General features: G+C 45.3%; 1 long non-coding RNA gene and 1 pseudogene across 1 annotated transcript; both read left to right on the top strand.

Moving 5' to 3' along the window:
- Positions 1-230: 230 nt before the first annotated feature.
- Positions 231-22,854, top strand: part of LOC141192271 (uncharacterized) — a 35,344-nt pseudogene continuing 12,720 nt past the window's right edge.
- Positions 12,441-13,296, top strand: LOC141192233 (uncharacterized). Its single transcript, XR_012265864.1, has 4 exons — positions 12,441-12,530; positions 12,614-12,768; positions 12,910-13,000; positions 13,123-13,296. It is a non-coding gene; the product is annotated as an uncharacterized lncRNA (long non-coding RNA).

Below are 22,854 nucleotides of genomic sequence, written 5' to 3'. Positions count from 1 at the left end.
TGGAAGATGAGTCTTTGAGAAACGTGTTCAGCTGCAGACTCCAAGGAAGAAACTGCCTGTTGTCTGTGGCCTAAAATATATAGGTTTTATTACTAGATGTAAAGAAGAAAACTAAAATACTGTAAAATAATAAATCTCCTCATATGTTTCCCTTATTATCTCCAGTAATTGTATTATTACACAGGATTTTTATGATGCTACATAGGCTCATCATCTTCTCATTCAGGTCCCTACAATATCAGATCCTCTCAGTGAATATCTTCTATTTAAGAGAATTTTCCTTATGGACCCGTCAAAGATGGATATGGATAGAGACAAGATGGCGGAGAGGATATTACACCTCACCCTAGAGACCCTCTTCCGTCTTACTGGAGAGGTGAGAGATTCTGATGACGTCACATTACACCATTCTTATCTATGGGAATAACAGATGGACAGAACTGGAGAGGTGAGGACTCTGGAAATGTCTGGAGGGAGATTTATTTACATGTCTTTCCATAACCAGGATTACATATTAGTGAAGAAGACCTCTAGTGAGCGCTGTCAGGTCCATGTGTCTGAGGGATGGGAAAGACCCCTGAGCCCAATCACGAGGCCTCCATCTCACCCTTTCATACATGATGACATCAATTTCGAGAAGATCCTAGAACTCACCTACAAGATGATTGAGCTGCTGACTGGAGAGGTGGGAATGCTGGGACATTATACAGTAACGCTATGAAGGGATCCGGGGGATGACGGTATCATTGCATGTGTCAGGTTCCTATAAGGTGTCAGGATGTCGCCATCTATTTCTCCATAGAGGAGTGGGAGTATTTAGAAGGACACAAAGATCTGTATAAGGACGTCATGATGGAGGTTCCCCAGCCCCTCACATCACTAGGTAATAGACAGGGCTAAATACACACGGCCTATAATTATCTGTATGTCAAGAATGAATTCAGTCCCTGTATGTGTTTCTTCCAGATCTATCCAGCATGAGGACAACACCAGACAGATGTCCCAATCCTTTTCTTCCACATGACTGTAAACAAGAAAACCCCAATGTTCGTCAGGATCATCAGGTAGATGGAGAGAAGGTGTCATGCGATCTCCCCTATGATGTGTAGACGGCTGTGAAGGTCTTGTGTTCAGTCTTGTTTTATCCACCAGTATTATATGGTTTATACTTGTGTAATGAGAACGGTGGAGATGGCAGGATTAGAGCTGATCATAGATGGGACTTCTCCATCTGTCTGTGACTTTTACAATATTTGTTTCAGGGTGAAGATCTGACCCATATTAATACTATAGAGACATATGTGAGGGGTGATGAGCGGTGTAAAGAGGAGATTCCTACATATGACTACCCAGGTGAGTAGTGACCACTAAATGCAGAGAAGTCACAGATTTTTCTCAGTCACCGGCTGTGGCTGCTTTATCGGTGGTGTAGTCCAGCTATATCACAATCGTGTGATCACCATTTTGCCTCTAGACCACAACATTCTCTTCCACCCAAAACTGTTCCAATGATTTTGGGCATTTTAAAAGCCTTTTCCATAGAACTTACAACCTGGAGGATCCACCTACTCCCTGTGATTAGGAGACGTTACCTGCCCCGATCTGTAAACCACAAAGCCAGAAAATCACTTGAAGAAAAATATTATGATGGGACTGTAAGTGAAAGCGGAGGGTAATGATGCTGTTGGCTTCCTAGATCCCTGATATCTTATTGGATGAATCTACCTTCTCTCCCTTCTGTGCTGCTGAATGTTCTCATATGGTCCCTACAAGACCAGGTCCAGTCTTTCTGGCCAAACTTCACACTTCTGATCTACAACATTAAATGTGCAGTGAGGCCAAGTGTGAATTTCTGTACAATAACAGCAGAGTTTCCCTTTATACTGACTTTTCCGTTTGTTTTAAAACCAACTAACTTCAAACAGGATTGTGATAAACTATACCTAAAATATTACACCTGTGCCATGATATATCTCTAAGCTAAATTTAAGACACCTCAGCTCTGCACTATTATAAAAAGTTCTCTTTGAACGTCTAATATTTCTTCTTGAAACTCATCTGACAGAAAATATTGTCCCTTACGATAGTTTAGATTGCCAAGAGCCACCGATCCCCATACTCTAATTACCCCAGAGAGGTTTCACCACTAGTTACTCACTACTTACTGATAGAGACTGTTGAGTTTGGTCATTTCAGTAGATGTTATTGTCTATACTCACAGTTTTGACTATAGTAGTTAGTACCCAAAATACTCTGATTTAACCCCTTCCTGCAGCCAGTTTTGTGTTCCTATCTGGGCCCAGTTTTCAAATCTGACGTGTGTCACATTATATGGTGAAAACTTTGGAATTCTTTTGTTCGTTGTCACCTGGCAGCTCAAAAGATGGCTACCACAAACAGGCTTGGCGCTATCTACTCCATTTTCCAGATCCCAGGGTTTGCCTTGCTCATCATCCTTTAACCCCTCTACATAGATTTGGACTTAGACTGAGATCCCCTAAGCTTGGGCCACCGTGTTATCTAATGTTCTGTGGTGTGAGATGGCAAGAACAATAGTCAGATAGCCGGATCAGAACATGGAGGTCAGAGAAAATACAAAATCACACAAAAGCAGTCAGTAAACGGGCCGAGGTCACAACAGGAAGCAAATACACAAGCCGGGAGCTGAGCACAGAGGCCTGAACCAGAGGAGAACAAGGCTGTATCTGGCAGCTTCCAGCAATATGCTTCCAGCTTTAGTAGGGTGCGGTGCTTTCCAGTTGGCTGAAGCAGGGAGCAGATTACTCCAGCTGGACAGCACACACACCCATACTGCCAGACTGGATGGTACTACTGGTCCCAGGCATCTTAATCTTAGTGGCTGGACAGAGACTGCGCCGCCCAGAGCTTCTGGTTCCGACGTCTCCTCCATCACCAGCGCCGCCTACCGGATGAATAAGGCGGCTCCTGGTGACAGAAGCAGACGTCCCAGGAGCAGATCCCAGAGGAGATGGGACACACCATTTACAGAAGCCCTGTTATTACAAAATGGTAGAAAACCAGAACAGTAGAAATCCCCATAAAGTGACTCCATTTTGGAAATTATAACCCTCAGTGAAATAATCTATAGGAGTAGTGACTATTTTGACTCCACAGGCACTTTCCGGAAATTAGCACGCAGGATGATGGAGAGTGAAAATTACAAATATATATAATTTCATTACCCAACACATAGTGCCCAGATTGTGCTCCAGGAGACACACGCCATCAATTAAGTGGGTTCTTCTCACTATAGTAATGTCAAATACATGGATGCTAAATGTGGTTTGGGCGCACTGCAAGGCTCAGAAGAGGGGGGGAGATTTGACTTTGGGAGAGCGGATATTGCTGGATTGGTTTATGAAAGCCATGTTGCTTTTCAAAAGCCTTTGAGCCACTAATAATGTGGAAACCTCTGGTTTTCCATTGACAGGTGATGGACCCGAGTGGGGATTTGTTTTTTGTGAGATGAGTAGAAGTTTTTATTGGTATTATTTCCCCTACATAACATTGTTTGGTGGCTTTTTATTCCATATTTGGGAGGCAGAATTAACAAACAGTTGAACACTGCAATCCACTGGTTCATCCTATGAGGTTTTCTATTAGACTGTGAACTGTTATTGTCTTGGTGAATAATGACGGCTAACATAGGGCAAAATAAAAAAAAAACACAGAAAAAGATACAGCCTTACTAACACCAAATCATATAACAAATGCACTAGCAGGATGCCCCAGACCCCCATGATAAAGATGGGGGCAGCGCAGGTGCAAAATACTTATGGAGCAACCACTCACAATCATACCAATTCATGAAGGGGGTGGTTGCCTAGTATTAAAGATGCACACAGATGAAGCTTGCATAGGACGCCAGTCACACAGGTAGTTTTGATGCACAGTGTCTGACTTAGGATACTGATGATGTCAATGCTGGGTAGGAAGGCTGCCCAGCACTATATAAGTGCACCCCACATGTATAGACTGTAACGGGTCTGGGAGGCGGAACCTCTGGGCTACTATACAAGGGGGTGGTCCTTGTAAGGGAGCGGGTGGCAACCAGGCAGGCAGTCACAGCAGGTGACCGGGACAGTCTCTAGAAGAACGGGTAGGAGGTCACGGCAAGTGACCGGGGCAGTCTCTGGGTGAACGGGCAGATGGTCACGGCAAGTGACCGGGGCAGTCTCTGGGTGAACGGGCAGATGGTCACGGCAAGTGACCGGGGCAGTCTCTGGGTGAACGGGCAGATGGTCACGGCAAGTGACCGGGGCAGTCTCTGGGAAAAGGGTTGGTACGACCTGTGGCGGCTGATGGTAGACGTGAGCTCCCAGGTGAGCAGGCGAGAGTCTCTGGATAAACGGGTGGTCACAGCATGTGACGGCGGAGCCTCCAGGAAGATCAACAGACAGGCGGCAGATGAGCGCTCCCAGGTGAGCGGGCAGAAGTCTCTGGACAGGCGGGTGGTCACAGCACGTGACGGCAGAGCCTCCAGGTAGGCTAGCAGACAGGCAGCAGATGAGCGCTCCCAGGTGAGCGGGCAGGAGTCACTGGACAGGCAGGTGGTCACAGTACGTGACGGCAGAGCCTCCAGGTAGGCTAGCAGGCAGGTAGCAGATGTGCGCTCCCAGGTGAGCGGGCAAGCTGGTCCATAGACAGACTGACAAGAGTTGGAAGGCAGACCGTCGGACCTCAGGCAATCAGGCAGGTAGTTGATGTGCGCTCCCAGGTGAGCGGGCAAGCTGGTCCTTAGACAGACTGACAGGAGTAGTAAAGCAGACCGTCGGACCTCAGGCTAGCAGGCAGGTAGCAGAATATCAGGCAGGAATAAGACAGCAGGCTGGCAGGAATCTGGCAGGTATCTGGCAGGTAACTGGCAACGGGACCTGAGGGCTGAAGCAGAGTAGTGAACAGTGCAACAACATTGCTCGGGCACCTCCATTTTGGAGGAGGTGCCTTATATATGGTGAAGTCCTCCGGCCATTGGCCGGGGACTCCTTAGGACGGCGCGCGCGGCCCCTTTAAGAGGGAGGGAGCGCGTGCGCGCGCGCCCTAAGCACAGTGGCCGGGAAGGAGCGCGCGCTGCCAGCAGAGCGGGAGGAGGACGCCGGGCTCGGAGCAGAGAGGTGAGGGGAACAGCGTCCCTGCCTAGCAGAAGGCAGGGACGCCGACGCTACAGTACCCCCCCCTTTAGGCCCCCCCTTTTTTAGGCCAGACAGAAATTTAGCAAGGATGAGAGGGGCATGGATGTTCTCCCGGGGCTCCCACGTTCTCTCTTCAGGACCAAACCCCTTCCAATCTACTAGAAAAAAGGTCTTCCCTCTTACCCTTTTGGTGGCCAGAATGTTCTCTACCTCAAATTCGTTTTCAGCGGAAACCGGAGCAGGAGGCGTGCCTGTAGACTTGGAAAAAGAGTTAAGTACCACAGGTTTGAGGAGAGATACATGGAAGGAGTTAGGGATCCGCAAGTTGGCCGGGAGTTTCAATTTATAGGCCACCGGGTTGATCTGACTGATGACCTCCAGAGGACCGATGAACCGAGGCCCTAACTTATAGGAAGGAATCTTGAGCCGGACATACTTGGACGAGAGCCAGACCTTATCCCCTGGACGGAATTGAGGAGGATCCAGACGTTTTTTGTCAGCATGTCTTTTCATACGCTCGGATGACAGAAGGAGTGCGGACCGGGTACTCTCCCATGTGGAGGAAAATTTGTTAACAAGAGATTCCGCAGCCGGATTGTCCACCGAGGTGGAGACGGGAAACGGGATCCGAGGATGCTGACCGAAAACTACAAAAAACGGGGATTTGGAGGAAGATTCGCTCTTGTGATTGTTGTACGAGAATTCGGCCCATGGCAGGAGATCCACCCAGTCAGAATGGTGGGCATTAACGAAGTGCCGGAGGTAACTGGTCAGGATCTGATTGATCCGCTCCACTTGACCATTAGACTGTGGATGGTAAGCGGAGGAGAAGTCCAGGGTGACGTCTAGCAATTTACAAGTGGCTCTCCAGAAACGAGAAGTGAACTGTACCCCACGATCCGACACGATGTGACGGGGCAGGCCATGAAGACAGAAGATGTGGCGGATAAAGTCTTTAGCCAGCTCGGGTGCAGACGGGAGGCCTGGCAGGGGAATGAAGTGAGCCATCTTGGAAAAGCGGTCAGCGACCACCCAAATGACCGTACAACCGGCAGAGACGGGAAGATCAGTTATGAAGTCCATCGCTATATGCTGCCAGGGGGCAGCAGGTACTGGCAGAGGAAGAAGGCGACCGGCTGGCAGGTGTCTCGGAACTTTGTTGCGGGCACAGGACACACAGGCAGAAACAAAGTCTATTACATACTTGCGCAGGTTAGGCCACCAGTAGTGCCGGGAAATAAGCTGGAGGGTCTTTTTCTGACCGGCGTGGCCAGCTAGTTTAGACGAATGACCCCAGTGTAGGATCTTCTCCCGATCAGGTACCGATACGAACGTCTTACCGGGAGGGAGACGATTTAGACTCACGGGAGCCACCTGCAATACTCTGGCGGGATCGATGATATGTTTAGGTTCTTCCTCGAGATCAGATACCAGAAAGGATCGGGACAAGGCGTCTGCTTTGATGTTCTTGTCAGCCGGGCGAAAATGTAGAACAAAATCAAAGCGAGCAAAAAACAAGGACCACCGGGCTTGGCGTGGATTAAGTCTCTGGGCATGCTGGAGATAAGCCAAGTTCTTGTGGTCAGTGTAAATTATTACCGGATGAAGAGCCCCCTCGGGTAGGTAACGCCACTCCTCCAATGCCAGCTTGATGGCCAATAACTCTCGGTCTCCTATGGAATAATTGCGCTCTGAGGAGGAGAAGAGTTTAGAGAAGAAGCCGCAAGTTACCATCCTCCCGGAAGAAGATTTTTGAGTAAGTACAGCTCCGGCTCCAGAGGAGGAGGCGTCAACCTCCAGAAAGAACTGCTTGTTGCCGTCCGGACGATGCAGCACCGGGGCGGAAGAGAAGGCCTGTTTTTAAGGAAAGAAAGGCCTCCTCTGCTTCGGGCGGCCACTCTTTGGGATTAGTACCCTTACGGGTGAGCGCGGAAATTGGGGCAGTCCGGGAAGAGAAGTGCGGTATGAAGAGGCGGTAGTAGTTGGCGAAGCCCAGGAACCGCTGAATGGCCTTCAACCCCTCCGGTCGGGGCCATTTCTCGATGGCAGACAGTTTCTCTGGATCCATTCGTAGGCCGGTCTGAGAAATAATGTAGCCCAAAAACGGAAGCGAGGTCTGCTCAAAGAGGCACTTCTCATATTTAGCGAAGAGGTGGTTCTGCCTGAGCCTGAGCAGGACCTGACGAACGTCCCTCTGGTGAGTCTGGAGATCCGGAGAGAAGACCAAGATGTCGTCCAGGTACACCACAACGCAGGAGTAGAGAAGGTCCCAGAAGATGTCATTGACCAACTCTTGAAAGACGGCAGGAGCGTTACAGAGACCAAAGGGCATTACCAGATATTCATAGTGGCCGTCCCGGGTGTTGAATGCAGTCTTCCATTCATCCCCTTGACGGATACGGACCAGGTTGTACGCCCCACGGAGGTCCAGTTTGGTGAAGACTCTAGCCCCCCTCAGGCGATCAAATAATTCTGGAATGAGCGGAAGGGGGTACTTATTCTTTACCGTGATCTGGTTAAGGCCTCTATAGTCTATACAGGGACGGAGAGAGCCGTCCTTCTTTTTTACGAAGAAGAAGCCTGCTCCCGCCGGGGAGGTAGATTTCCGGATGAATCCCCTGGCCAAATTCTCCTCAATATATTCGGACATCGACCGGGTCTCAGCAGCGGACAATGGGTAAATACGCCCACGGGGAGGAGTAGTACCGGGTAACAGGTCGATAGGACAGTCGTATGGTCTATGAGGGGGTAATGTCTCTGCCTCCTTTTTATTAAAGACATCAGCAAATGACCAATAGGGAATCGGAAGTCCAGGTAGATTAGTTGGGGTAGGAGAAGGAAGGACGGGATGAACAGGAACCAAACAAGTCTTATGACAGTCCTGTCCCCAGCGAAGGACTTCTCCGGTCTGCCAGTCAAGCACGGGTGCATGTCTCTGGAGCCAAGGTAGACCTAGTAAGAGGGCGTGAGAGAGTCCAGGCAGAACATGAAAAGAGATGCTCTCAGAATGCAGCATTCCCACCTGCAGAGTTACGGATTTGGTGACGAGTTGGATGGGACGTGGTAAGAGGCCCCCATCCACAGCAGCGACAGATATTGGTACAGCCAGAGGTTTGGTGGGAATGCGGTATTTTTCTACCAGGGACTGTGAGATAAGATTCCCGGCCGCTCCAGAGTCAAGTTGGGCTAGTTCGAAATAACGATTCTCCCCGCAGATAATAGAGACTGACAGTAGCAGAGATGGAGAGGATTTATTCTTGTCTAGGTTGACCTCTATGAGCGAACCTAGACACAGGCGTTTCCCGACCTCTCCGGGCAGGTACGGATCCGGTGCTCCTTACTGCCACAGTAGAAGCAGCTCCCTTCGGCACGGCGTAAGTCCTGACGGGTTTTGACCATCTTGGTCTGGTCGACCTGCATAGGCTCAGGAGAGTGTACCTGGGGAGAGACGGATTTCTGAAAAGTAGGAGCTAGACGTGGAAACCTCCTCTCACGGGTGACCTCTTTGGCACGCTCCTGGAACCGTAGGTCAATCCGGGTGGCAAGAGTTATTAGGTCATCGAGAGTGGTAGGAATGTCCCGACCGGCAAGTTCATCTTTAATACGGCCGGACAGACCCTCCCAGAAGACGGATACCAGAGCGTCGTTATCCCAGGCCAGCTCCGAGGCAAGGGTACGGAACCGTATGGCATATTGGCCCACGGTGAGACTTCCCTGACGGAGGCGTAGCAGAGATGATGCGGATGAGGTTTTCCGTCCGGGTTCGTCGAAGACTTTCCGGAAAGCCATGAGAAAGGCAGGCAAGTCGGACACCAGGGGGTCTCCTCTCTCCCATAGAGGATTTAGCCAGGCCAGGGCCTCCCCGGTGAGATGGGACATGATGAAGGCAATTTTGGCCCGGTCGGAGTTAAACTGGTGGGACAGGAGTTCAAAGTGCAGGGTGCACTGATTTATGAAGCCCCGAGCCTGGGCGGAGTCGCCTCCGAAGCGAGGAGGTGCAGAAAGCCGGGGTCCGGGGTAGGATACCATGGTATTGGTGGACAGCGGAGCTGCCGGGTTGCGAGTCATGGCACTGGCGGTGGTTGCTGGTGGAGCAGTCAGAGTGTCCAGACGAGAATTGACATTCCGCAGGTGACCCAGGATGGACTCCTGTTGGGACCTCTGGCGGGACAGTTCATGACAGAGGTCCGAGAGCGAGGGAGCTTGGGTGCCACCGGGTTCCATGGCCCGAGCAAACTGTAACGGGTCTGGGAGGCGGAACCTCTGGGCTACTATACAAGGGGGTGGTCCTTGTAAGGGAGCGGGTGGCAACCAGGCAGGCAGTCACAGCAGGTGACCGGGACAGTCTCTAGAAGAACGGGTAGGAGGTCACGGCAAGTGACCGGGGCAGTCTCTGGATGAACGGGCAGATGGTCACGGCAAGTGACCGGGGCAGTCTCTGGGTGAACGGGCAGATGGTCACGGCAAGTGACCGGGGCAGTCTCTGGGTGAACGGGCAGATGGTCACGGCAAGTGACCGGGGCAGTCTCTGGGAAAAGGGTTGGTACGACCTGTGGCGGCTGATGGTAGACGTGAGCTCCCAGGTGAGCAGGTGAGAGTCTCTGGATAAACGGGTGGTCACAGCATGTGACGGCGGAGCCTCCAGGAAGATCAACAGACAGGCGGCAGATGAGCGCTCCCAGGTGAGCGGGCAGAAGTCTCTGGACAGGCGGGTGGTCACAGCACGTGACGGCAGAGCCTCCAGGTAGGCTAGCAGACAGGCAGCAGATGAGCGCTCCCAGGTGAGCGGGCAGGAGTCACTGGACAGGCAGGTGGTCACAGCACGTGACGGCAGAGCCTCCAGGTAGGCTAGCAGGCAGGTAGCAGATGTGCGCTCCAAGGTGAGCGGGCAAGCTGGTCCATAGACAGACTGACAAGAGTTGGAAGGCAGACCGTCGGACCTCAGGCAATCAGGCAGGTAGTTGATGTGCGCTCCCAGGTGAGCGGGCAAGCTGGTCCTTAGACAGACTGACAGGAGTAGTAAAGCAGACCGTCGGACCTCAGGCTAGCAGGCAGGTAGCAGAATATCAGGCAGGAATAAGACAGCAGGCTGGCAGGAATCTGGCAGGTATCTGGCAGGTAACTGGCAACGGGACCTGAGGGCTGAAGCAGAGTAGTGAACAGTGCAACAACATTGCTCGGGCACCTCCATTTTGGAGGAGGTGCCTTATATATGGTGAAGTCCTCCGGCCATTGGCCGGGGACTCCTTAGGACGGCGCGCGCGGCCCCTTTAAGAAGGAGGGAGCGCGCGCGCGCCCTAAGCACAGTGGCCGGGAAGGAGCGCGCGCTGCCAGCAGAGCGGGAGGAGGACGCCGGGCTCGGAGCAGAGAGGTGAGGGGAACAGCGTCCCTGCCTAGCAGAAGGCAGGGACGCCGACGCTACATAGACACCCCAGTATACCCAACCAACACTAAAATGGTAATGCATTTGCTATCTGATTTGGTGTTGGTAAGGCTGATTTTTTTTCTGTGATGTTTTCTTGGTAGATAATGATACTTTTACATAAAGTACATTTTTATGGAGAGTTTAAGTAGCAATATTCAACAATATAAATTTTAAGGATATGTTATTCATAAATAATAATTGGTTTTATTCTTGGCAGATGACTGTACCAGGAGATCAGAGGGACAGCTGACATCTTCAATTTTTAAATCAGAAGATCTTGAGATCACACAAGATACAATTGAAGTGAATGCCATTTCTCCAGATTTACCATCATTCCTTCACAGCAAAGATCTGTCATCTGATCCTTTGAAACAGGTCTTGTCTTCTGATTCATTACTGACTACTAAGGAAAATCAAAGTCACAAAATAAGCATTAAAAACCAAATTGCACCGAAAGCAAAGAAGCCATTTTCATGTTCAGAATATGGAAATAGTTTTTCCCTCGAAAAGTCTTTTCTTAAATATCAAAGCATTCACACAGCAGAGAATAGATTTTTTTGTTTCAAGTGTGGGAAATTTTTTAACCAGAAATCAAATTTGGTTAATCACCAGAGAAGTCACACAGGAGTGAAGCCATTTTCTTGTTCAGAATGTGGAAAATGATTTACAGAGAAATCAAGTTTAATCAAACATCAGAGAACTCACCCAGGGGAGAAGCCTTATTCCTGTTCAGAACGTGGAAAATGTTTTAGCCAGAAAACAGATTTGGTTGAGCACAAGAGAACTCGCACAGGGGAGAAGCCTTTTTTCTGTTCAGACATGAGATCTAACATGATGGAAGATTACAGTCCGGGGAAGACGGAAAACATTCATATAGACGGCCGGTGGAGATGTAGTCAGTGACAGACGCTGGCTAAATATGTTTCTAGAGCCGTAGTAGAAGTTGAAAAAGTCCTCCTCATGAAGTAGTTATTTCTCATGTTACGTGTAATGAATATCTCCTGCAGTATTGCTAATGCCGATTCTAGTGTCTGTAAATGAGATGAGAATTAGCAATAAGGAAGATGAGTCTATGAGAAACGTGTTCAGCTGCTGACTCCAGGGAAGAAACTGCTTGTTGTCTGTGGCCTAAAATATATAGGTTTTATTACTAGATGTAATGCAAAAAAAACTAAATACTGTAAAATAATAAATCTCCTCATATATTTCCTCTTATTATCTCCAGTAATTGTATTATTACACAGGGTTTTTATGATGTTACATCGGCTCATCATCTTCTCATTCAGGTCCCTACAATATCAGATCCTCTCAGTGAAGATCTTCTATATAAGAGAATTTTCCTGATTTACCCATCAAAGATGGATATGGACAGAGACAGGATGGCGGAGAGGATATTACACCTCACCCTAGAGATCCTCTTCCGTCTTACTGGAGAGGTGAGAAATTCTGATGATGTCACATTACATCATTCTTATCTATGGGAATAACAGATGGACAGAACTGGAGAGGTGAGGACTCTGGAAATGTCTGGAGTGAGATTTATTAATGTGTCTGTCCATAACCAGGATTACACAGTAGTGAAGAAGACCTCTAGTGAGCGCTGTCAGGACCCTGTGTCTGAGGGATGGGAAAGACTCCTGAGCCCAATCACGGGACCTCCATCTTACCCCCTGATACATGAGGACATCAATGACCAGAAGATCGTAGAACTCGCCTACAAGATGATTGAGCTGCTGACTGGAGAGGTGACACTGCTGGGAATGCTGGGACATTATACAGTAACACTATGAAAGGATCGGGGGGATGACGGTATCATTGTATGTGTCAGGTTTCTATTAGGTGTCAGGATGTCGCTGTCTGTTTCTCCATGGAGGAGTGGGAGTATTTAGAAAGACACAAAGATCTGTACAAGGACATCATGATGGAGGTTCCCCAGTCCCTCACATCACCAGGTAATAGACAGGACTAAATACACACGGACTATAATTATCTGTATGTAAAGAATGAATTCAGTCCCTGTATGTGTTTCCTCCAGATCTATCCAGTAAGAGGACAACACCAGAGAGATGTCCCCGTCCTCTTCTTCCACAGGACTGTAAACAAGAAGATCCCAATGTTCCTCAGAATCATCAGGTTGATGGAGAGAAGGTGTCATGAGATCTCCCCTATGATGTGTAGACGGCTGTGAAGGTCTTGTGTTCAGTCTTGTTTTATCCACCAGTATTATATGTTTTCTATTTGTGTAATGAGAACGGTGGAGATGGCAGGATTAGAGTTGATTATAGATGTGACTTCTCCATCTGTCTGTGACTTTTACAATATTTGTTTCAGGGTGAAGATCTGACCCATATTAATACTACAGAGACTTATGTGAGGGGTGATGAGCGGTGTAAAGAGGAGATTCCTACAGATAACCTCCCAGGTGAGTAGTAATCACTAAATTCAGAGAAGTCACAGTTTTACCTCAGTCACCCTCTGTGGCTGCTTTATCGGTGGTGTTGTCCGGATGTATCACAATCGTGTGATCGCCATTTTGCCTCTTAGACCACAACATTCTCCTTCACCCAAAACTGTTCAAATGACTTTGGGCTCTGAAAGCCATTTTCTATAGAGGTTACAACCTCGAAGATCCACTTACCCTCTGGAATTAGAAGATGCTGACCGTTACCTGCCCAGATCTGTAAACTACAAAGCCAAATGACAGCGTAAGTAGAATGTGCTCACAAATAAGAAAATCACTTGAAGAAAAATACTATGATGGGCCTGTAAGAGAAAGCGGAGGGTAATGATCTATTGGCTTCCTAGAACCTTGATATCTTATTGGATGAATCTACCTTCTCTCCCTTCTGTGCTGCTGAATGTCCTCATATGGTCCCTACAAGACCAGGTCCAGTGTTTCTGGCCAAACTTCACATTTATGATCAACAACATTAAATGTGCAGGGAGGCCAAGTGTGAATTTCTGTACAATAACAACAGAGTTTCCCTTTATCCTGACTTTTCAGTTTCTTTTAAAATCGACTAACTTCAAACCAGATTGTGATTAACTGTACAGAAAACATTACACCTGTGCCATAATATATCTCTAAGCTAAATTTAAGACGTCTGATCTCTGCACTATTATAAAAAGTTCTCTTTGAATGTCTAATATTTCTTCTTGAAACTCATCTGATAGAAAATATTGTCCCTTACGATAGTTTAGATTGCCAAGAGCCACCGAGCCCCATACTCCAATTACCCAGAGAGGTTTCACCACTAGTTACTCACTTCTTACTGATGGAGACTGTTGAGATTGGTCATTTCAGTAGATGTGTTATTGTCTATACTCACAGTTTTTGACTACAGTAGTTAGTGCCCAAAATACTCTGATTTAACCCCTTCCTGCAACCAGTTTTGTGTTCCTATCAGGGCCCCATTTTTCAAATCTGACGTGTGTCACTTTATATGGTGATAACTTTGGAATTCTTCACAAAGGATAATAGGAAACAAATGGACCTTACAAATTATTTTCCAAATTCTCTTGAATCCGACAATCCCCTATATATGGTTGTACACTACTGTCTGGGCACATGACAGGTTAAGAAGGGAAGGAGCGCCATTTAGCTATTTGAATGCAGATCTTGATAGAATAGTTTGCAGACACAATGTATTGGGGGAACTGTTCATGGTCACCTGGCAGCTCAAAAGATGGTTACCATGAACAGGCTTGGCGCTATCTACTCCATTTTCCAGATCCCAGGGTTTGCCTTGCTCATCACCCTTTAACCCCTCTATATGGATTTGGACTTAGACAGAGACCCCTAAGCTTGTTCCACAGTGTTGCCTGGTGTTCTGAGGTGTGAGATGGCAAGAAGAATAGTCAGGTAGCCGGGTCAGAACATGGAGGTCAGAGAAAATACAAAATCAAAAGACACAAGAGTAGTCAGTAAATGGGCCGAGGTCACAACAGGAAACAAATACACAAGCCGTGAGCTGAGCACAGAGGACTGAACCAGAGGAGAACAAGGCTGTATCTGGCAGCTTCCGGCAATATGCTTCCAGCTTTAGTAGGGTGTGGTGCTGTCCAGTTGGCTGAAGCAGGGAGCAGATTACTTCAGCTGGATAGCACACACACCCATACTGCAAGACTGGATGGTACTACTGGTCCCAGGCATCCTAATCTTACTGGCTGGACAGAGCCTGCACCACCCAAAGCTTCTGGTTCCGACGTCTCCTCCATCACCAGCGCCGCCTGCAGGATGAATAAGGCGGCTCCTGGTGAGAGAAGCAGACGTCCCAGGAGCAGATCCCAGAGGAGATGGGACCCACCATTTACAGAAGCCCTAATGTGACCAAATTGCAGAAAACCAGAGCAGTAGAAATCCCCATAAAGTGACTCCATTTTGGAAATTATAACCCTCAGGGAAATAATCTATAGGAGCAGTGACTATATTGACTCCACAGGCACTTTTCAGAAATTAGCACGCAGTGGATGTTGAAGATTGAAAATTACAAATATATCATTTTATTACCCAACACATTGTGCCCAGATTGTGCTCCAGGAGACACACACCATAAATTAAGTGGGTTCTTCTCACTATAGTAATGTCAAATACATGGATGCTGAGTGTGGTCTTGTTTTTTGTGAGATGAGTAGAAGTTTTTATTGGTATTATTTCCCCTACATAACATTGTTTGGTGGCTTTTTATTCCATATTTGGGAGGCAGAATTAACAAACAGTTGAACACTACGATCCACTGGTTCATCCTATGAGGTTTTCTATTAGACTGTGAACTGTTATTGTCTTGGTGAATAATGACGGCTAACATAGGGCAAAATTTTAAAAAAATCACAGAAAAAGATACAGCCTTACCAACACCAAATCATATAACAAATGCTACAGGATGCCGCAGACCCCTATGATAAAGGTGGGGGCAGCGCAGGTGCAAAATACTTATGGAGCAACCACTCACAAACCTACCAATTCATGGAGAGGGTGGTTGCCTAGTATTAAAGATGCACACAGATGAAGCTTGCATAGGATGCCAGTCACCCAGGTAGGTGTGATGCAGTGTCTGGCTTAGGATAGTGATGATGCCCATACTATTAGATCAGGGGGGCTGTCCAGCACTATATAAGCGCACCCCACATGGACAGACACCCCAGTACACCCAACAAACACTAAATTGCTAGTGCATTTGTTATCTGATTGGTGTTGGTAAGGTTGATTTTTCTGCGATGTTTTCTTGGTAGATAATGATACTTTTACATAAAGTGCATTTTTGAAGAGCGTTTAAGTAGAAATATTCATCAATATAAATTTTAAGGATATGTTATTCATAAATAATGATTGGTTTTATTCTTGCCAGATGACTGTACCAGGAGATCAGAGGGACAGCTGAAATCAAGTTTTATCAGACATAAGATAACTCACACAGGGGAGAAGCCTTTTTCCTGTTCAGAATGTGGGAAATGTTTTAGCCGGAAATCAGGTTTGGTTAGTCACCAGAGAACCCACACAGGGGAGAAGCCTTTTTCCTGTTCAGAATGTGGAAAATGTTATGCTGATAAATCAACTCTTAACAAGCATCAGAGAACTCATACAAGGGAAAAGCCTTTTTCATATTTAGAATGTGGGAAATGTTTTAGCCATAAATCAGCTTTGGTTAGTCACCAGAGAACTCACACAGGGGAGAAGACTTTTTCATGTTTAGAATGTGGGAAATGTTTTAACCATAAATCAGCTTTAGTTAATCACCAGAGAACTCACACAGGGGAGAAGACTTTTTCTTGTTCAGAATGTGGAAAATGTTTTCGCCGGAAATCAGATTTGGTTAAACACCAGAGAACCCACACAGGGGAGAAGCCTTTTTGTTGTTCAGAATGTGGAAAATGTTTTAGCCAGAAATCTGCTTTGGTTAATCACCAGAGAACTCACACAGGGGAGAAGACTTTTTATTGTTCAGAATGTGGAAAATGTTTTAGCCAGAAGTCAGTTTTGGTTAATCACCAGAGAACTCACACAGGGGAGAAGCCCTTTTCATGTTCAGAATGTGAGAAATGTTTTGCTGAGAAATCATCTCTTAACAAGCATCAGAGAACTCATACAAGGGAGAAGCCTTTTTATGTTCAGAATGTGGAAAATGTTTTGTGAATAAATCATCACTTCTTAGTCACCAAAGTACAGACACATGAGAGAAGACATTTTTATGTTCTTAATGTGGGAAATGGTTTCCTTGGAAATCAACTTTTTTTAAACTTCAGAGAAGTCACACAGGGGAGTGGCGTTTTTCATTCTAATCTAAAATTGTATCTTTTTAAAGGGGTTTTCCACTACTAGGACGACTCCTTCTCATTCCTCATGTTTGGCCATGTTAAAATAAAAAACAATGATACGCACCTCCCATTCTGGCACCGTTCCATTGGTGTCACAACTTGTGTTTCCAGTGCTCACATAAGGTTGTTACATCACACAATCCTGCTCCTAATCAACGCCACCTTTGGATGTATTGAACATCAACAGGAAGGCCATGGCATGGACATAGCACCGAGAGAACGCACACACTGAGAGCACTCTCTTCAGACCGTGTTCCTGGGGGAATTATAAGCAATTTACAGCCTCAAACATGACGTCTGATATAGGAAAGAAAGATGAGATCGGAGGTTAATCTGAGGTCCTCCACCTCCGTCAGCATGTCTGGTATGCAATTTCTTATGGAAGGTCTTATCTTCCTGCTCCAGAGCTATTACTGCCTCATCTCAGCAAGAAGCAGTCTTAACCCTGATGATGCCAGACAGCTCCATAAATCTCCCTGTGCTCTCACCGAAACCCACATACTGAGCAGTGCTTGCTTCACAGGGACATTTACCTCCCAGCCACAGGTTATTCTGATGTGGGGAACAACATAACTTATTTGTATATCAGATTGTGTCTATCCCTACTAAAGAAGATATGGAGCAATATATTCAGAGGCTGGAGACCACATACAATACTGAAATACGTCCCCTCACTTCTATCCGGTCACAGCTTACTGACAAGGTACAGGGATTAGAGGATAATGTCGTCCAAGTTAGAGGCCATCAAAATGCTCATAAATAAACAGTCTGTTTAATTTGGTTGATGACCATGAAAATCACAATAATATCTGGATAAGGGGTATACCTGAAAGCATCAATGCTCAAGTGATTATGCCAACACTATTGACATTAATCAATAATATCCTTGGTGATCCTATTGATAAGGAGCTGGAGACCGACAGGGCGCACCGTACATTAGGCTATTATGGTTCAGATCCTGAGCATCCAAGGGACATTATCTGTCACATACATTTTTTTCAATGTAAGAGGCCGTAGTGAGGAAAGCAGCGGAGTTGGGTCCTGGTGATTTCAATGGAAAACGCATATAATTGCTCACATGTCTATCCTGAATGACACTTGCTAAAAGAAGGGTATTGAAACCACTACTTGATGCCATCCGGGAAAATGGCCTGATGTACTCCTGTGGTACCCTTTCCAGCTGCAGGTCCAAAAAAAATGGAACATTGTATACTTTGAAAGATCAAAGTGACGAGACCTTTCTGTGATGTCCTGGACATTCCCAGAATCCATATATCTGACTGGCCACCTGCTCCACCATTGCCCCAGAGAGTTCCAGCACGTCACAGAAGGCTTTCAATGGATCAGGAACTTTATGGTGATGCAGCCAGATGGGAAAGGAACCTGCCAATCATATGAGCTCCTGAAATTAATCTTGTCTTCCCTGATGAGAGACAGTTTGCCGATGCTTACTTATTTCTTTAAGCATATAATAAGATATATGTAAATAGAGCATTAGGTGCCACTCTTCCGCTATACATAATGTCTCCGTTCATATCTCAGAACGGCATTTAAGTTGACTTCACATTATATTACTGTAATATCAGGCTGTATTACTTTACTCGCTATGTATTCCATGGTTCCCACTAATAGGAAGCCTAGGACTGAAGGTTTGACTAACGCCTGTAAAGACCACCCCCAGTTAGGGACTTGCATTGGGATCTGCTTGTTTCGCAATTTCCTACTGTTTCGATATATTCATAATCTATACTTCTTAGACACTGAGAGGTAGACGTTACTATCTACCGTCTATACTTCCTCTCTTAATCTTTCTCTCCTCCCCTCCCCCTTTTTTTCCATATACAGTTATATGAAAAAGTTTGGGCACCCCTTTTAGTCTTAAGCTTAATGTTTTATAAAAATTGGTGTTTTTTGCAACAGCTATTTCAGTTTGATATATGTAATAACTGTTGGACACAGTAATGTTTCTGCCTTGAAATGAGGTTAATTGTACTAACAGAAAATGTGCAATCTGCATTCAAACAAAATTTGACAGGTGCATAAGTATGGGCACCTCACCAGAAAAGTGACATTAATATTTAGTAGATCCTCCTTTTGCAAAAATAACAGCCTCTAGTCGCTTCCTGTAGCTTTTAATGATTTCCTGGATCCTGGATGAAGGTATTTTTGACCATTCCGCTTTACAAAACAATTCCAGTTCAGTTAAGTTTGATGGTCGCCGATCATGGACAGCCCTCTTCAACTGATCCCACAGATGTTCAATGATATTCAGGTCTGGGGACTGGGATGGCCATTCCAGAACATTGTAATTGTTCCTCTGCATGAATGCCTGAGTAGATTTGGAGCGGTGTTTTGGATCATTGTCTTGCTGAAAGATCCATCCCCTGTGTAACTTCAACTTTGTCACTGATTCTTGAACATTATTGTCCAGAATCTGCTGATACTGAGTGGAATCCTTGCGTCCTTCAACTTTAACAAGATTCCCGGTGCCGGCATTGGCCACACGGCCCCAAAGCATGATGGAACCTCCACCAAATTTTACTGTGGGTAGCAAGTGTTTTTCTTGGAATGCTGTGTTTTTTTGCCGCCATGCATAACGCCTTTTTGTATGACCAAACAACTCAATCTTGGTTTCATCAGTCCACAGGACCTTCTTCCAAAAAGAAATTGGCTTCTCCAAATGTGCTTTTGCATACCTCAGCCGACTCTGTTTGTGGTGTGCTTGCAGAAACAGCTTCTTTCGCATCACTCTCCCATACAGCTTCTCCTTGTGCAAAGTGCGTTGTATAGTTGACCGATGCACAGTGACACCATCTGCAGCACGTTGATGCTACAGCTCTATGGAGGTGGTCTGAGGATTGTCCTTGACTGATCTCACCATTCTTCTTCTCTGCCTTTCTTATGTTTTTCTTGGCCTGCCACTTCTGGCCTTAACAAGAACTGTCCCTGTGTTATTCCATTTCCTTACTATGTTCCTCACAGTGGAAACTGACAGGTTAAATCTCTGAGACAGCTTTTTGTATCCTTCCCCTGAACAACTATGTTGAACAAACTTTGTTTTCAGATCATTTTACAGTTGTTTTGAGGAGATTCAAACAGGAGAACAACTTGCAAGTGGCCACTTTAAGTAGCTTTTCTCATGATTGCATACACCTGGCTATGAAGTTCAAAGCTCAATGAGGTTACAAAACCAAAAAAAGTGCTTTAGTAAGTCAGTAAAAAGTAGGTAGGAGTATTTAAAACAAGAAAATGATAAGGGTGCCCATACTTATGCACCTGTCAAATTTTGTTTGAATGCAGATTGCACATTTTCTGTTAGTACAATAAACCTCATTTCAAGGCAGAAACATTACTGTGTCCAACAGTTATTACATATATCAAACTGAAATAGCTGCTGCAAAAACACCAATTTTTATAAAATCTTAAGATTAATAGGGGTGCCCAAACTTTTTCATATAACTGTAATATGACACAACTGAAAACTTGCTCATTAAATGTCAGAGGACTTAATGTTCCAGAGAAAAGAGCTCAAGTGTTTTATCGTAGGGATAAACAGCACGTACATTTTCTCTTTCTTCAGGAGTCACACTTTAGAGGCGATCATATACTGTACCTCAGTTTTATAACAGATATTATTCATCTTGGCGTCCCAGAAAAATGCTGTTTCGAAGTCTAAGGTGCTGAGTATAGGCCGGCACAGATCACTGCCGCATACTATTGTAGAAACACTCTGACAGAGGTATGTGTTTAAGATCTCTACTCCAAAATTTTGACTTTGGTAAACTATCTCCCAAATTGTGACCAAATTAAGACAGGCCGTCAATACTTACTTTTTGCTAAGGACCTTATCATCATTGGAGGTGACTTAAATTTTGTCTTGGATCCTTCTTTAGATGCATCCCTGCGCCGGAATCACCAATCTAAATCACAATCAAAAGCTTTGCTAAACGTGCTCTTTTCTTTCCAACTGGTCGATGTATGGAGGATACTACATCCAGACTTAAAGGATTGTACGTATTATTCTCCTTTACACAATACATATAGCCGTAGAGACTTTTCCTTAATAAGCCATCACTTGCTTACATGGAAACCTACATCTCACTATGTTACTATGTTACATTTGGATAAATATCCTTTGATGGTTAAGACCAAATGGGAGGAGGATGTGGGTCCCTTATCTGAGGAGCAATGGGGGAAATACTGGATTTTGACACCGAAACTTTCATTGTCAGAGTCACAAAGATTGTCCCGAATTCTTCTCATCCACGAGGTATATAGATTCTCAAGTATTTTATTTAAAATTGAAATACAAATGGATGACACATGTCCTAGATGTGGTCAAAAGGACGCCCACTTGATGCATATGATGTGGAAATGTGTAAATATTGGCGACTACTGGAAGGGGGTGATCACTCTTGTACTATCTGCATTTGGGATATTACTTCAGTTGGAACCTAAAATCTGTATCCTAGGACTCCTGGGAGAAGACGTAGATCCAGACTCCCATATGGCAGTAGGTAGCTCAATAATATTATTCCAAGCCAGAAAGTTGTTGGCACTACATTGGATAGACAATTCTCCCCCAACGATAACAGAACTAAAATCCAGGAAAAATAACACTCTATGCTTGGAAAGAGAGGATTATATAAAAAGGAACGCTCTCAAGAAACTCATACACGTATGGGAGCAATGGTTAAATACCCCCAGGTATTGCTTCAGAAATACTATACTGGACCATTTGTACATATCCCTGCAGGAAACCAGGAATTTATATCCTTATACTCAAGGTGTCAGCAAATAATAATTGTCTCAGTCCACACAATTGCCCCTTCTTAGATATATTCTTTTTCTTTTGACGTCCCAATAGGGAAAAAAAAGCCGTCCGGAAGTATTCAGATATTTATGTACAAATGTAAAATTACTATTCCAAAACATTGTACTATAGAGCGATATTGGGATTTATATCATTGTAAACCGGTTCTTGTATTCTTTACTGGTTTTTCTTTCTTTTTATTTTTTTTGTCACAAAGTTTATATGACAAAATCAAAATGTTGGTCTTTCTTTCTTTTGTTAAATAAAAATGATCTGATTGAAAAAAAGAAAGGAGCGAAGGTCTTTACTAGATGAAACATATACAAAATATCAAGATCGCATGTGAAGGTACTCGTATGAATTCACAGATAAATGTGGTCTCTCATTGACAAGGAAGTTACATCCACGGATGCAAAGGACATACGTATCCAAAATAAAAGGAGCACCGCAGCTATAAATTCATAACCCCACTGACATAGCTGAAGCATTTCATTGCTATTATAGCTCACTTCATAATATTCATGGACAAGACCACTAATACTCTTGAAACAAAAATTGATAAATATATTATGGACACTGTCGTTCCTTCCTTACAGACCCCTGAGCAGGAGATACTAGACAAAGCTTTCACTGAGCAACAGATAGGACAGGCCATGAAATCATTCCCTATCGGGAAGAGCCCTGGGCCAGATGGATTCAATAATAGATTTTATAAGATGTTTGCACCTCTGTTATTACCATTTTAACTAAAGTGTTCAATAAAATCTCAGAAGACTTTACCCCCCAATCACTTGAAACTTATATAATGGTTTTATCAAAGCCTGGAAAAGGACCAAATACCTGCCCTAATATTCATCTAATATTATTCATTAATGTAGACGTCAAAATATTTTCTAAAATAATTACAACATGGCTCTCCCACTATCTACCCTCAATTGTTAGCAACGATCAGCTTGGTTTTGTTAGGGTAGAGAAGCTCGTGATAATACAGATAAAACATTGTTGTTAAATTCACATGCAAAAGCCCAGGGGATCCCAATGTGCCTTGTTTCTGCCTACACTAAAAAAGCGTTTGACACAGTGCACTGGACTTTCTTGAAGAGCACCTTACCACAAATTGGGTTGCACTCTTTCTTGTTATCTAAAAT

The sequence above is a fragment of the Phyllobates terribilis genome, unplaced genomic scaffold (genome assembly GCF_046119375.1).
Source record: "Phyllobates terribilis strain yellow unplaced genomic scaffold, ASM4611937v1 Scaffold_56__1_contigs__length_8794411, whole genome shotgun sequence".
In the NCBI taxonomy this organism is placed as follows: domain Eukaryota; kingdom Metazoa; phylum Chordata; class Amphibia; order Anura; family Dendrobatidae; genus Phyllobates; species Phyllobates terribilis.
Note: the sequence above shows the minus strand (reverse complement) of the source record. Positions and strands in the feature narration are given on the sequence as shown.